The sequence below is a fragment of the Adiantum capillus-veneris genome, chromosome 3, assembly GCF_014529385.1.
Source record: "Adiantum capillus-veneris isolate H3 chromosome 3, ASM1452938v2, whole genome shotgun sequence".
Lineage (NCBI taxonomy): Eukaryota > Viridiplantae > Streptophyta > Polypodiopsida > Polypodiales > Pteridaceae > Adiantum > Adiantum capillus-veneris.
In genome coordinates this window covers 45,681,627-45,696,233 of record NC_140933.1, presented here as the reverse complement: position 1 = coordinate 45,696,233, position 14,607 = coordinate 45,681,627, and the positions used below count along the sequence as shown (strand labels likewise).

The window sequence follows — 14,607 nt, the reverse complement described above, 5'->3', positions numbered from 1 at the left end:
TTTTGTCTAGCAGCAGATCAGCGTTTCTGAACGAGGAGAGTTAGCGTTTGTTAGCGTTTTTGCAACAGCAGACTTCAGCGTTTTCAGCAGTAAAATCAGCAGTAGATCCAGCGATTTTCAACAGATAAAGGACAGCACGAAGATAGCAAATTCAGCCAACCGTCGTCTCCAATCTAGATCCACAGTGCATCATAGCCTCACGAACTTACATCAATATCTTGTATCAAATTTGTGCAATCAATAGCATAGACCTCTCTTGCCATCGAGAGAGGGGCCCTTGAGGAGGGTTTGAAACTTATCTGGTGTCGTATTCTTCTCTCTCTATCTCTCAGTCTCGGCACCTTCATTCACAGTGTTTATCCACTTTGTTTGTGATCACTTGCACTCTCTCATTTAAGGAACGGAAGGCTCTCCCTTCTGTAAGTAAAAAGAACCTTGAGCACAGTTCAGAGTACTCATCTTGAGCAAAGTTCAACATTCACTACCGCTGCACCTTACATTGGTATCAGAGCTTTGGTAGTGTTCTGTATCACTCAAGGAAAGAACCACAAGAACTAAAGTTTCTTTTTGCTTGTTGCGGTCGCACGTAACCCAAGTCCTCTTAGGCGTGTCGATTACTAATCGTGTTTTTGAAGAGCGACAGGAATCCCAAGAAAGAAGGGCTTGTCCAACCTCCCCTTTTTCTCTTTTCACTCACTGAGAGCGGACCGTGCACTCAGCAGCCGGCCAATCGAGTGAGGTGGGAAAAAACAACCTTGGTGTGAGCGCAAGGCCGCCAAGGGGTGCGCCCGCGAAAAAGAGAAGAGCTTGGGTAAGAGAAGATCCTTCTCTAACACAGATTGCAAGCAGAAGAGAACCTCAAGACTCAAGAACCCAAGACCCACAAGATCCCAAGTTCCTCGTGAACTTAAGAACCCAAGACTTAAGTGTATGGTCATTACCCGAAGCGGAATGGATACCTCGCATGGAGGTGATGAGCATGGCAGTGGCGAAGAAGAATTTTCCCCACAAGGAGGTTTTTCTGACCCTCCCCCTTCCCCATCTACGCCACGGATTGCACCAAATCCTATGGAGACTTTGGTCAAGTCGATGATGGACATGATGGCACAACAAGAAGCGAATCGCACTGCCGTGGACCGTGAACACCAAGACAGACAAGCATCCTTGGATCGCGAAGCGCGCTTGGCGGCCGAGGAAAGAAAAGAAAGAAAAGTTGAACCAAAGGCAGCTATGGAGCAAGCGCTTGGCGTCCGAAGACCGACGAGGAGCCTTGGAGATAGAGCGTGAGGTACAGAGAGACCTACGAGTGCAAGAGTTGGTCCGACAGGTTCTCACCTCGAAACCCGAGCCGGCCAAAGATGTTGGTGGTTCATCAAGTAGCGCAAGCCAAGATTCAGACTCCAACAACTCACTCACCGAGAAGTTGACTTTCAGTAAGTATGATGGTAAGATGGATGCTACTATTATTCATTCTTCATTCTTGGTTGCATCAATTTAATGCTTATTTTGCGACAACTAAGAAGACAGGAAATAGAAAGGTTTTGATGGCAGCTATGTACCTTACCAGTGATGCCATTCATTGGTATCACGCATGGCAAGAGGCACAGTTGACAGCACACCTAGAGGAAGCCGAGGAAGGCGTGCCCCTTTCTTTCAATTAGACAGACTTCCAAGACAAGCTCAAGGCGCGGTTTATGCCACCCCAGTAGCTCGCACGATTGAAGGACGATTGGCACAGTCTCAAGCAAAATGGTATGCCAGTTATGTCTTTCTCTAATCGTGTTTTGGAGCTCGGCACTCAATTACGCAAATCGGATGCGGAGCGAAAAGAGACATTTCTTTATGGATTGGACGAGTATATCAAGTTTGATGTTGAGGTACTTGATCCAATCGATCTCAACAAGCCGGTAGGGATTGCTCTTGCACAGGAGATGAAGCACAATAAGGGAAAGCCTAAGGAGAAAAAGACTTCTCAAGGAACCTCTTAGACTTCTCAATACCCGCAGAATGGTAAGAACGGTAAGAATGGTAACTCTTCTAGCACATCTTCCTCTAATCCTTCGGAAAAGAACTCTCAAAATGAATCTAAGGGTAAAGCTAAAACACCTACAAAACCCAAGCTAACCCCATATGAAAAAGCAGCTCAAAGAATTATAGGAGGATACATAACGGCTGAAGAACAAGTGATTTATGCTAAGTAAGGTAGATGTTATCCATGTCATGTCAAGGGTCACATTAAGAAGGCTTGTCCTAAGACAGCCCCACCTACAGCAACCACGAGCACTTTAATAAACCAAGTTGAATCTTCTCATGTCTCTGACACACACATTGATGAGTCTCTCATAAAGTGTTATGGTCATGTAAACGGTCAACGTTTCATCATATTGTTTGATCCAGGTAGTAGGTAGTATGCATGATGTTATTAGTGCCTCTCTTGTAGAGAGAGCCCGCCTAGAGGTTAGTCACAAATCTCCTCTCGAGGTATCTTGTTTCACTCCCAATATGGACTCTCTCATCACGAAAAAGTGCCTTGATGTGTTATTTACAGTTCAACAGGCTGCTTTCCGTAGGAAATTTCTCGTGGCTCCTCTCTCAGGATATGATATGCTTTTGGACATTAGATGGTTTCGTGAGCATAACCCTCTCATTGATTGGGAGGTCAACACTCTCACATTAAATGCCAAGAGTGACTCTCCCATGATCATTCATGTTGAAGAGGGTTTGCATTCTTTGCCTCTCATTTCTCATATGTAGGTAAAGCGTGAATTACGACGAGGAGCACAAGCGGCATTCATCTATGCTGCTCCGGTCACCAAGAGTATTCAGGCTCCAGACAGGTAATTAGCTTTGTTTACCAAGTTTAAGCATCTCTTTTTGCAGGATGATCGTCCACCCCGTCTCCCACCCGAGCAGCCGAAGGACCATCGCATCGAGCTTACGGAGGGAGCACAGCCTGTCAGTAAGACTCCCTACCGTTTGAACAAGATACGGGAAGAAGAGTTAGAGCGGAAACTCACGGAGTTGGTGGCTAGAGGATTCATACGTCCGAGTGTAAGTCCTTTTGTTGCTCCTATTTTGTTTGTCTGCAAGAAAGATGGTTTGTTTCGTTTGTGTGTTGATTAGAGGGCATTGAACAAGATGACCGTCAAGAACAACTTTCCGATGCCTCGCATTGAGTATATCCTTGATAGGCTCAATGGGGCAAAGGTTTTCAGCAAGGTCGATCTCAAGAGTGGATACCATCAGGTACGGGTATTCAAAGGCGACATCTTCAAAACCGCTTTTCGCACAGAGCGAGGACAATGGGAGTATGTTGTTATGCCTTTTGGATTGACAGGTGTTGTGGGGTACATTTAATCGTCTCACGGTAGGCCGTTTCGGTAATATGGTTAGTGTATGTGTGTTCATCTTTCTTGATGATATTCTCATTTTTTCTGCATCGTGAGAACAACAAGAAAAGGATGTCGAAAGGGTACTAACCCGTTTGGATGAGTGTCGATTGTACATTGCAGATAAGAAATCTGAGTTTTTTCTCACTGATATTACTTATCTGGGTTATATCATTTCTGCAGAAGACGTCAAGCTAGACCCCGCAAAGGTGGAACAGGTAAGTAATTGGTATTTGCCCAAAACTGCATATGACATGCGTTCTTTTCTTGGTTTATGTCAAGCATATAGTTCGCACATAGAGAATTTTGCACGCAATGCCGCACCTATGACTCATGTTTTGAAAGGGGTAAAGTCTCGCCATCAACGCGTAGACTTGCACGAAGCAACCATTGAGACTTTCGCAACTCTCAAGGTTGCGGTGACAGAAGCATCATGTCTTATCCTTGCCTCTTGGGATGACCCCTTCGAGGTATAGACGGATGCGGCAATGTCGCCATAGGCGTTGTGCTTCAGCAACATGGTCGTCCGTCGCTTTTCTTAGTAGGAAGCTCAATAGTGCAGAAAAGAACTATTAAGTTTATGATAAAGAAATTTTGTCTGTCATTCACTCTCTTAAGCATTGGAAGCATTTCCTGTATGGTAGAGAGTTTATAGTTCACATGGATCACCAAGCCCTCAAGTGGCTCCAGTCTATGCCTAGTGCACATTGGAGTGATCACCAGAATCTGCTGTCACAATTTTTTGAGCAATTTAAAGGTTTGATTGAGTATGTGCCTAGAAAAGCTAACCCTGTTGTAGATACGTTGAGTCGCATAGAACAGATTTTGGCTCTTGAGTCAAGATCCACAGTTTCTATTCAGGGTGTGTCTTTCGACAGCATGAAGAACCAGTATGCGAATTCCGAGTTTGGTAAGCAATGGTTGCAGGCTTTTGCTTCCCAAGGGCCAAGCAACTATCTCATTCGTGATGAATTATTGTATTTTCGTCAACATCTATGTGTGTTGCCCTCTCTCAGGCCAACCATATTGCATCATGCACATGATTCTCTCACGGGTGGGCACAAGGGCATGAACACCATTTTGGAAAAAATAGAAAGATTCTTTTATTGGCTTAAAATGCAGAAAGATGTGTTTCGTGATGTCACACAGTGCACTATATGTCATAAGGTAAAAGCTCCTCGGGGTGAGCAGCAAGGCCTCTTGCTTCCGCTGCCTATTCTCGATGGACCTTTTCAAGATATTTCCATGGATTTTAAGACTAACCTTCCATCTAGTTTGCATTCCAGGAACACTCAATGTTTGACAATTGTTGATCATTTAAGCAAGTTTTGCATGTTAATTCCTTGGCCAAAGTCACAGCACAAGATGTAGCATGGTTGTTCATCAAGCATTGGTACGTTGTAAAGTGTAGCGGAAGTGAATGTTCAACTTTGCTCGAGATGAATGCTCCGAACTGTGCTCAATGTTCCTTTTACTTACGGAAGGAAGGGCCTTCCGTTCCTTTCGTGAGAGAGTGCAATGGACACAAACAAAGTGGTGAACCCTGTAAATGAAGGTGCATGAGACTGAGAGATAGAGAGAGAAGAATACGACACCAGAATATTGTCAAACCCTCCACCGAAGGCCCCACTCTCTATGGCGAGAGTGGTCTACTATTGATTGCACAAATCTCTACAATGCTTTGACTTGCCGACGGTGAGAGACGATGAGGACGACGATGTGACGAGCTGCAATCTGAAATGCTAAGGGCTAAAATCTGCAAATCTTTATCTGTTGAATTCTGACTCTATGTCGGTGACGACGGCGATGACGACGATGCAATGACGACGCGCTGAAAATGCAAATGCTGAAATCTGTGTTTTGTGGGCTGAAAGTGCAAACTTTGTTGGATCTGACCATAGGTTTGGGGCTTCTGCTACGGGGTCTAACTGCTGAAAACTGAAAACGCTAGTGCTTGTGTTTGTTCCGTCGCGGTAGATCTGCAAAACGCTGAACTGCCAGGCTGATGCAAAAACGCGAGGGCTGAAAACTGATCTTGCGGGGAAATTTGCTAACACTGGGTCTGATCTGTTGTCATGATGTGGAATCTACTAATGCTAGGGCTGATCTGTTGTTGTGCTGTGGCCGGGGCTAATCTGCAATGCAAAAACGCTGGACCTTCTAGATTTACAGCCAGTGGGGGATCTTGTTGAGAAGGTGCCTGTTGAACGCGAAGTTCCTGCTGCCTCTTCTGCCAGAAAGTGCTAGCGCTAGGTTTCTTATGTACTTGCAAAATTGCCCTACCTAGTTCCCAACAAAAGTCACTTAAAAATAATAAGTGAAAATTGGCTAAAATAGGGAAAACAGGTCTATGCACTGTAAAAATGCTCCTGATGGGTTCTGATGGAAATCTAATGATCATGCTGTGTGCAACCAGAGGATATGCATCTAATCTAAGTGTTTGAACATGCACGGCTGCGACTCACAAATGTGACAGAACACTTCCTAAGCTAGACTGACTGGACTGAACTGAACCCTTGTAATGAAGTAGCTTGTCCACGTACACATAGGGTTAGATGTGTCACACGACATCCCTTCCTTTTCAAAGTGAGGTATTGGTACCGAACTGTATGGCGTCGAGGGAGATCGCCAACAACGTCTGGAATCTTGGAAAGGACTCTTTGCCGGCCCACTCTGATGCGTGGGTCATGCGATACTTGAACTTCATAAAGGTCTGCAACGCTTGCTTCTTTGGGCCGCGCCGAAAGCGACAAAGTCATCTGTGGTTCCTTCAATGCTTCAACTTCGTCTTCTACCTTCTTCAAGAATCTCCGAGGATGAAAATTATTGAAACCACTTCCAACACAAAAACATGAACATACTCATTCCATGTAAAGTGACTGGAAAAATTCTAGTCTTCCTTAAAGACTGTGCATGCAATGTAGATGAACAAAGAGACAGAGTGCCAAACCGTTCATCAAACACATGCAAACAATGAGATCGAATCTTTCCTTTCTGATCTAAATCAATCAACTGTGGCAAATCATAATGGAAATGCCGATGCTTGATGCTCAATCCTTCTTGTGCTCTTTCTACGACTATGTCATGCCAGGGAAGAGTCATGGAATGTGACTTCCTTGAATTCATACTTTCAGCTTTTCATGAGAAATCCGCATACATCCGTGCTCATTCATGAGTGAATCGTGCTCAATGTACAATATGGCATGCCTATGAAAAGGGATCACATAAAGACGCTGACTAAAATACAAGAAACGATCACGAATAAGACACTCGAACAATGGCTGCTGACTGATCATTCGAACACATAATACTTCCTGTGGGGGTTCTCTGGACCTAGGCTCGAGAGCCAAGATCGGTTCTTTCTGAGGGAATTCTGTAGACATGGTCTCGAGAGCCAAGATCGGTTCTTCGTGATTGATTGAATATGCAATGAGGTTAGCTTCACTAGAAAAAGCATCAACTAACCCATCATCCTTGTGAACAATCACATCGTGATCATACAAATCATCATGCTTGTCATTATCATGCAATTCATCATGCTTGTCATTATCATTCAAATCATCATGCTTATCATAATCAGGCAAATCATGTGCGTCATGCTTGGGAGAAGAAGAGACGGAGAGAGTCTCCTTTTCCCGAATCTCTTGCATCTGTGCCTGCACTTGAGAAAAGAGTCACAACATCTCTTTCATGTGTCGGTCGTTCATTGCTTTTCTTGCTTTGGTCTCGCGATCAAATTCTGCTTCTCTTTCTTCGCGCTCACGATCCAATTCGGCTTTTCTTACTTTGGCTTCCAAGCGTGCTTGCTCGCGCTCACGCGCTATGGCTGCCATTCTTTCTTTGCTTTCACGGGCTATGGCTGCCATTCTTTCTTGGAACTTACGATCAATTTCTGCCATTCTTTCTTTTCTTCTTGCTTCACATTCTAACTTCCTGTCCGTCATCATCGTGTCGAAAGCCTCCATAAGAGTTAGTGCAATCCTTGGCGTGGATGGGGAAGGGAGAGGGTCGGAAAAACCTCCTGGTGGAGAAAATTCTTCTTCGCCACTTTCATGCTTACCACCTCCATGCGAAGTATCCATGCCGCTTCTAGTGATGACCATCCACTGAAGTCTTGGGTTCTTAAGTTCACGAGGAACTTGGGTTCTTAAGGTTCTTGAGTTCTTGAGGTTCTTGAGGGTCTTGAGATTTGAGGTTCTTAAGGTTCTTCTTTAGCTTGCAATCTATGTTAGAGAAGGATCTTCTCTTCACCCGAGCTCTTCTCTTTCCCGCGGGCACACCCTTTGGCGGCCTTGCGCTCACACCAAGGTTGCTTTTTTCCACCTCACGTCCATTGGCCAGCCACTAAGTGCACGGTCCGTTCTCAATGAGTGAAAAGAGAAACAAGGGGAGGCTGGACAAGCCCTTCTTTCTTGGGTTTCCTGTCACTCTTCAAAAACACGATTAGAAATCGACACGCCCAAGAGGTTTTGGGTTACGTGTCACCGCAACAAGCAAAAAAAATTATGTGGTTCATGTGGTTCTTTCCTTGAATGATACAGAACACTGCCAAAGCTCTGATACCAATGTAAGGTGCAACGGAAGTGAATGTTGAACTTTGTTCAAGATGAGTGCTCCGAACTGTGCTCAAGGTTCCTTTTACTTATGGAAGGAAGGGCCTTCCGTTCCTTTAGTGAGAGAGTGCAATGAACACAAACAAAGTGGTGAACACTGTGAATGAAGGTGCATGAGACTGAGAGATTGAGAGAGAAGAATACGACACCAAAATGTTGTCAAACCCTCCTCCGAAGCCCCATTCTCTATGGGGAGAGCGGTCTACTATTGATTGCACAAATCTCTACAATGCTTAGACTTGCCGACGATGTCGACGACGATGAGGACGACGACGAGACGGGCTGAAATCTGAAATGCTAAGGGCTGAAATCTGCAAATCTTTATCTGTTGAGTTCTAACTCTATGTCGGTGACGACGGCGATGACAACGATGCAACAACGACGCGTTGAAAATGCAGATTTCAGCATCTGCATTTTCTGCACTGCAACTGCAATGCTGCGGGAAGGTGAGATCTACGAAGTTTGGGGCTTCTGCTGCCGGGACTAACTACTGAAAACTAAAAACACCGATGCTTGTGTTGGTTCCATCGCGATAGATCTGCAAAAGGTTGGACTGCCAGACTGATGCAAAAACGCTAGGGCTGAAAACTGATCTTGCGGAAAAATCTGCTAACGCTAGGTCTAATCTACTGTCATGTTGTGGAATCTGCTAACGCTAGGGCTGATCTGTTGTTGTGCTCTGCCGGGGCTAATCTGCAATGCAAAAACGTTAAAGGCTGATCTTGATGCAAAAACGTTGGGCCTTCTCATGGCTGAAAACGCTAGGTTTATTGCCGGAGGGGATCTTGTTGAGAAGGTGCCTGTTGAACGCGAAGTTCCTACTGCCTCTTCTGCCAGAAAGTGCTTGTAAGGTGCAGCGGAAGTGAATGTTAAACTGTGCTCAAGATGAGTACTCTGAACTATGCTTAAGGTTCCTTTTACTTAGAACCTTTTGTTCCTTTAGTGAGAGAGTGAAAACGATCACAAACAAAGTGAATGAACACTGTGAATGAAGGTGCATGAGACTGAGAGATAGAGAGAGAAGAGAATACGACACTGAAGATGTTGTCAAACCCTCCTCCGAAGGTCCCACTCTCTATAGCGAGAGCGGTCTACTTATGATTGCACAATTCTCTACAATGCTTGGACTTGCCGACGATGAGGACGACGACGAGACGGACTGAAACCTGAAAATGCTAATGGCTGAAATCTGCAAATCTTTATCTGCTGAATTCTTACTCTATGTCGGTGACGATGTCGATGGCGACGATGCGACAACGATGCGCTGAAAACGCAGATGCTGAAATCTGCGTTTTCGGGGCTGAAGCTGCAAACTACGCTCGATCTGACCGTGCGGCAAGGATCTGCTGTGGGAAGGTGAGATATGCGAGGTTCGGGGGTTCTACTGCGATGTTTGATTGCTGAAAACTGAAAACGCTGGGACTTGTGGAGATTCCGTGGCGAAGATCTGCAAAAACGCTAGAGTGTCTTGCAGATGCAAAAACGCTAGGGCTGAAAATGGTCTTGCTATGGAGAATCTGCTACGCTGGGGAGTCTGCTGCTTCTTGCTATCGCCAAGCTATTGTCAAACCAAAAACGCTGGCTAATTTGAGGTTTTGTCGCAATGGAGCTGCAAAACATCGAGACGTCAGACTGATCAAAAAACACTAGGGCTGATCTTTGTTCTGATGCAAAAATGCTAGGGGATTTGTCGTCTTGCTTCTGCCGGTTGTCTTGCAATGCAAAACGCTAGGCTGATCTGCTGTGGTTCTGTCGCCAGGCCGATGCAAAAGCAAAAACACTGGCTGATCTGAGTTCTTGTCCAAAAGACGCTAGCCCAGCTGCTGTGGAGCAAAAACGCTAGGGATCTTGGGGTCCTGCTCAGAAATTGCCTGTGAACACACTGGTTCCTACTACCTCTTCTGCCAGAAAGTGCTAGCGCTAGGTTTCTATTTATACAAACTTAGCAAAATTGCCCTACCCAATTTCCAACAAAAGTCACTTAGAAATAATAAGTGAAAAATATCAAAATTAGGGTAAATAGGTCTATGCACTGTAAAAATGCTCCTGATGGGTTCTTACTGAAATTTGATAGTCACGTTGTGTGCAACCAGAGGATATGCATCTAATCTAAGTGTCTGAACATGCACGGTCTGCGAACAGACTCACAAAAGTGCCAGATCACTTCCTATTCTAGACTGACTTGACTGAACTAAACCCAGCTTGTCCACGGACACATAGGGTTGGATGTGTCACGTGACAGTGCTAGCGCTAGGTTTCTTATGTACTTGCTTATCAAAATTGCCCTACCTAGTTCCCAACAAAAGTCACTTAAAAATAATAAGTGAAAATTGGCTAAAATAGGAAAAATAGGTCTATGCATTGTAAAAATGCTCCTCATGTTCTGATGGAAATCTGATGATCATGTTGTGTGCAACCAGAGGATATGCATCTTATCTAAGTGCCAGGACATGCACGGTCTGCGCAAAGACACAAAAGTGTCAAAACACTTCCTAAGCTAGACTGACTCGACTGAACTGAACCCTTGTCATGAAGTAGCTTGTCCACATACACATAGGGTTTGATGTGTCACGTGACATACCCCTCTATGGTTTGCCAAAATCGATTGTTTCAGATAGGGATGTTAAGTTCACGTCCAATTTTAGGCGCGCACTCTTTGAAAATTGACACTAAATTGAATTTTCCATCGACTTTTCATCCATAGTAAGATGGTCAGACAGAGATTTACAATCAATTGACTTTTGATGTTTTAAAATCATGTGCACGATAAGCGGTCTCATTGGGAGCTCTATCTCCCAATGGTTCAAGCTATTTTGAATGACTCTTATTCCTCTACCATTGGTCGAACTCCGTATGAGGCAACTTTTGGTCGTCCATTACAATCACTTTTGACTCGCTCGGTCAGTCAAATGCTTGATGCCAATGCTGAAAATCAGTCATTGGATGAGATTCCTGAGTGTGTGAAGCTTCGGCTAAGCAAGCCTCGGGAATCTTATTCACGGTAGGCAAATAAGCATCGTCAGGATGTTTCGATCAAGGAAGGGGATTGGATGTAATTAAGAATCATGAAGCAACGTCTTAAGCAAGTTGAAAAGAAGTATCCAAAGTTGTCTTTTAGAATGTATGGTCCACTTCCAGTCATTAAAAGGATAAATGAGGTTTCGATAAAATTGCAATTGCCTAACTCATGGTCAATGCACAACGTTTTCCATGTTTATTGGTTGAAAGTGTTTCAGGGCACACCTCCGAAAGACATTTCCGAAGAAGAAGAACCCGGGATCATCGATGAAGCAGAAGTCATGGAGCCAGAGCAAGTGTTGTTGCATCGATTTCGACATGGTTCAAAGAAGCAATTGAGACAATACTTTTTGAAGTTCAAAGATCGAGGAACCCAGAAACAGTGTTGATCGACGAAGAGTTTTTCAAAGATTACCCAGAGTTGTTGACAGACTACAAGGAAGCCATGCAGCTCAGTACCACTACCTCACTTTAAATAGGAGGGGATGTCACGTGCACATCTAACCCTATGTGCATGTGGACAAGCTACTTCAAGACAAGGGTTCAGTTAGCCTAGCTTAGGAAGTGTTCAGGCACTTTTGTGAGTCTGTTCGCGGACCGTGCATGCCCAGGCACTTAGAGTAGATGCATATCCTCTAGTTGCACACAGCATGATCATCAGCATTACCATCATAATCCATCGGGAGCATTTTCCAGTGCACAGAACCTAATTTCCCTATTTTAGCCATTTTTCACTTATTATTTTTAAGTGACTTTTGTTGGGAAATGGGTAGGGCAATTGAGCCAAGCAAATATAAAAGAAAACCTAGCACTAGTGGAATCTGGCAGAAGAGAAAGGAGAGCACAGGCACCAAGTTGCAGCAGGCCCTCTGGAAACTTTTCAAGCAAGAAACCCCCCCCCCCCCCCCCCCCCCCCCAAGAAACCCTAGCATTTTCAGCCTTGAAACATTTGCGTTTTCAGCCTGAAATATCAGCGTTTTCAGTAATACGAACCAGCGATTCAAAGCCAGCAGTTCAACGTTTTTGCACTTGCAGCAAATCAGCGTTTTTGAACCAGCAGAGTTAGCGTTTTTGCAGCAGCAGACTTCAGCGTTTTCAGCAGCAAAATCAGTAGTAGATCCAGCGTTTTTCAGCAGATAAAGGACAGCACGAAGCTAGCAAATTCAGCCAGCCGTCGTCTTCGCCGCTCTCATCATCGCCGTGGTCTACAATCTAGATCCACAATGCATCATAGCTCACGAACTTACATCAGCATCTTGTACCAGATTTGTGCAATCAATAGCATAGACCTCTCTCGCCATCGAGAGAGGGGCCCTTGGAGGAGGGTTTGACAAGTGTCGTATTCTTCTCTCTCTATCTCTCAGTCTCAGCACCTTCATTCACAATGTTTATCCACTTTGTTTGTGATCACTTGCACTCTCTCATTAAAGGAACGGAAGGCTCTCCCTTCCGTAAGTAAAAGGAACCTTGAGCACAGTTCGAAGCACTCATCTTGAGCAAAGTTCAACATTCACTTCCGCTGCACCTTACACATATAAACCAGAGTAAAGAAATGTACGCTGAAAGAAACCAAAAATTAAACAAAACAAGAACAAGAACGCAACAAAGACAAACCACCCCGCCCATCGACCTATATCGGATATTCGCCACGTTGAGAAACTTCGGCACCTCCACAAAGACCAGCAAACCCGAGTCGATGTAGGGCCCTTCACTTTGCAAGATTCGCGTTGCACGTCCGACTAAAACAAGACTCAGAGCCCCTCCAAGCTGTTTCCTCTACACTACACGGAGAAGGCCATCTGGCATCGACACAACCTAATGCTCTAGATAAGCATGCACTGTAGAGCAAAATCCACCCAACAAAGTCGAAAGCACCGGGTGACTGTAGGCAAAAGGCTATTGAGAACTGAGGTAGGACAAGGCAGCTGTCAACCGAAAGCTGAGGCATCTTAAAGTTGAGGAGAGAAGGGTAAACCCTGTCAAACATTGCACGAATCTCATCAAGATGCCCAGCAAACCAGGGTGAGAAGAGGGCGTAGCACCAGCAACAATGACAGGGCAGGTGGAGATGCAATGGCAACGGGATAGGGCGAGGGAAGATGCAGCGGCAACGGGCAGGACGAGGAGAGATGCAGCGCAGATAGGTGGCGACGATGTGTAGACAACGACGGTGTGAAACCTGATGACAACGAAGCGGGATCAAGGCAGTAACAGCAAGTGTCGATAGCATGTGGCCACAACTTGGAGGCTGGCCGAAGGCGCCTAGGGTTGCAGCAAAGCTCACAGCTAGGGTTGTTGCAAGGCCTCGCCATACTCTCTCTCTCTCTCTCTCTCTCTCTCTCTCTCTCTCTCTCTCTCTCTCTCTCTCTCTCTCTCTCTCTCAGGGAGAGCCTGGACACTGTTGGAAGAGATGACGAATATTCAGGAGGACATGCAACACCTACAAGCTAAGGAGATGGAGGAGGAGGAAACCTCCTCACGGGTAGAGATGCTAAAGAGGACGCAAAGACAGGTGGAGGAGGCCGATCAATGGATACACGTACCCAAGAAAGGCAAACATAAGCTCACACTTCCTTCACCTATAGCCATTGTTAATGCAACATTGGAGGACGAGCAGAGGACGAGACCTAGAGCATTGCATATGTGGAAACAGGTTTAAAGCCATGGAAGACAGTTCAAGAGGATGTGCAAACATTAGGGCGGCTAAGGGGGATACAAAATCCTGCACTCAAATGCGTGGAGATTTGGACAGCTTTCAGGAATAGAGGATCAGGGAGTGTTGTAGTCTTGTATCGGGAGGCTTTGCATCGCATTATTCGAATAGTACGCAAGGAGGAGAATGCACAATGTAGAGTAGTGTCGAGCCATGGAATGTGTATAATGTAAAATAAAAGTTCTTACTCTTACGCGACTTGGTATATGGAAATGGATACTGCAATGTACATACAGTGACATATTTGAAAAACAGTTTGCAGTTTGTTATTATGTACTTTACTTTTAGAATGTACATGTGTCAAGTGCATCATGGAGCACGCTTAGAAAGTTTAACGCATGCTATCACTATCCAAAAATAGTAACAAGCGTGCGCAGCCTTCAACGATGTTTCCAAAGTTCATGACAAGTGAAAAAATGAAGATCAACATAATTTTTGAGCTCAAGGGAGTTTTTTCACAATTTAAGGGAATTTTCCAAACTTGTCTGGGGCTTTAAATGCTCAAATGAGTAGAAAACGGGCAAAAAAAGTATTAAAATGACCAAAAAGCGTAAAATTTGGCTAAAAATGCCACATCAGCCATTGTGCCGTGAAGACAAGAGAGGGGGTGCTTGCTTGTGGCAGAATATCAAAAAATTCACTCACTGCGAATGAATACTGTGGTTTACTAAAGAGCGAGCCTCTGCTGCTTCTCAATATTCAAGTGTGTGAGGGTTCTAAATTAGGGCTCTCTCTCCTCAAATAAGTTTGCAAGCTTCCAATGAAAGTGTTGAAGCTTCCTTGAATGTATGTCATCGAAGATTTTAAAGAGGAAGCTATGGTTTTCTACAGTTGTTGAAACTAGCATAGGCAGCATTTAATCACGACAGACACG

The 14,607-nt window shown here is 44.8% G+C and overlaps 1 protein-coding gene across 6 annotated transcripts in view; it reads right to left on the bottom strand.

The window, feature by feature from the left end:
- The window catches only part of LOC147460846 (insulin-induced protein), a 102,983-nt gene that overhangs the window by 87,310 nt on the left and 1,066 nt on the right, over positions 1-14,607 (bottom strand). The window lies entirely within an intron of this gene.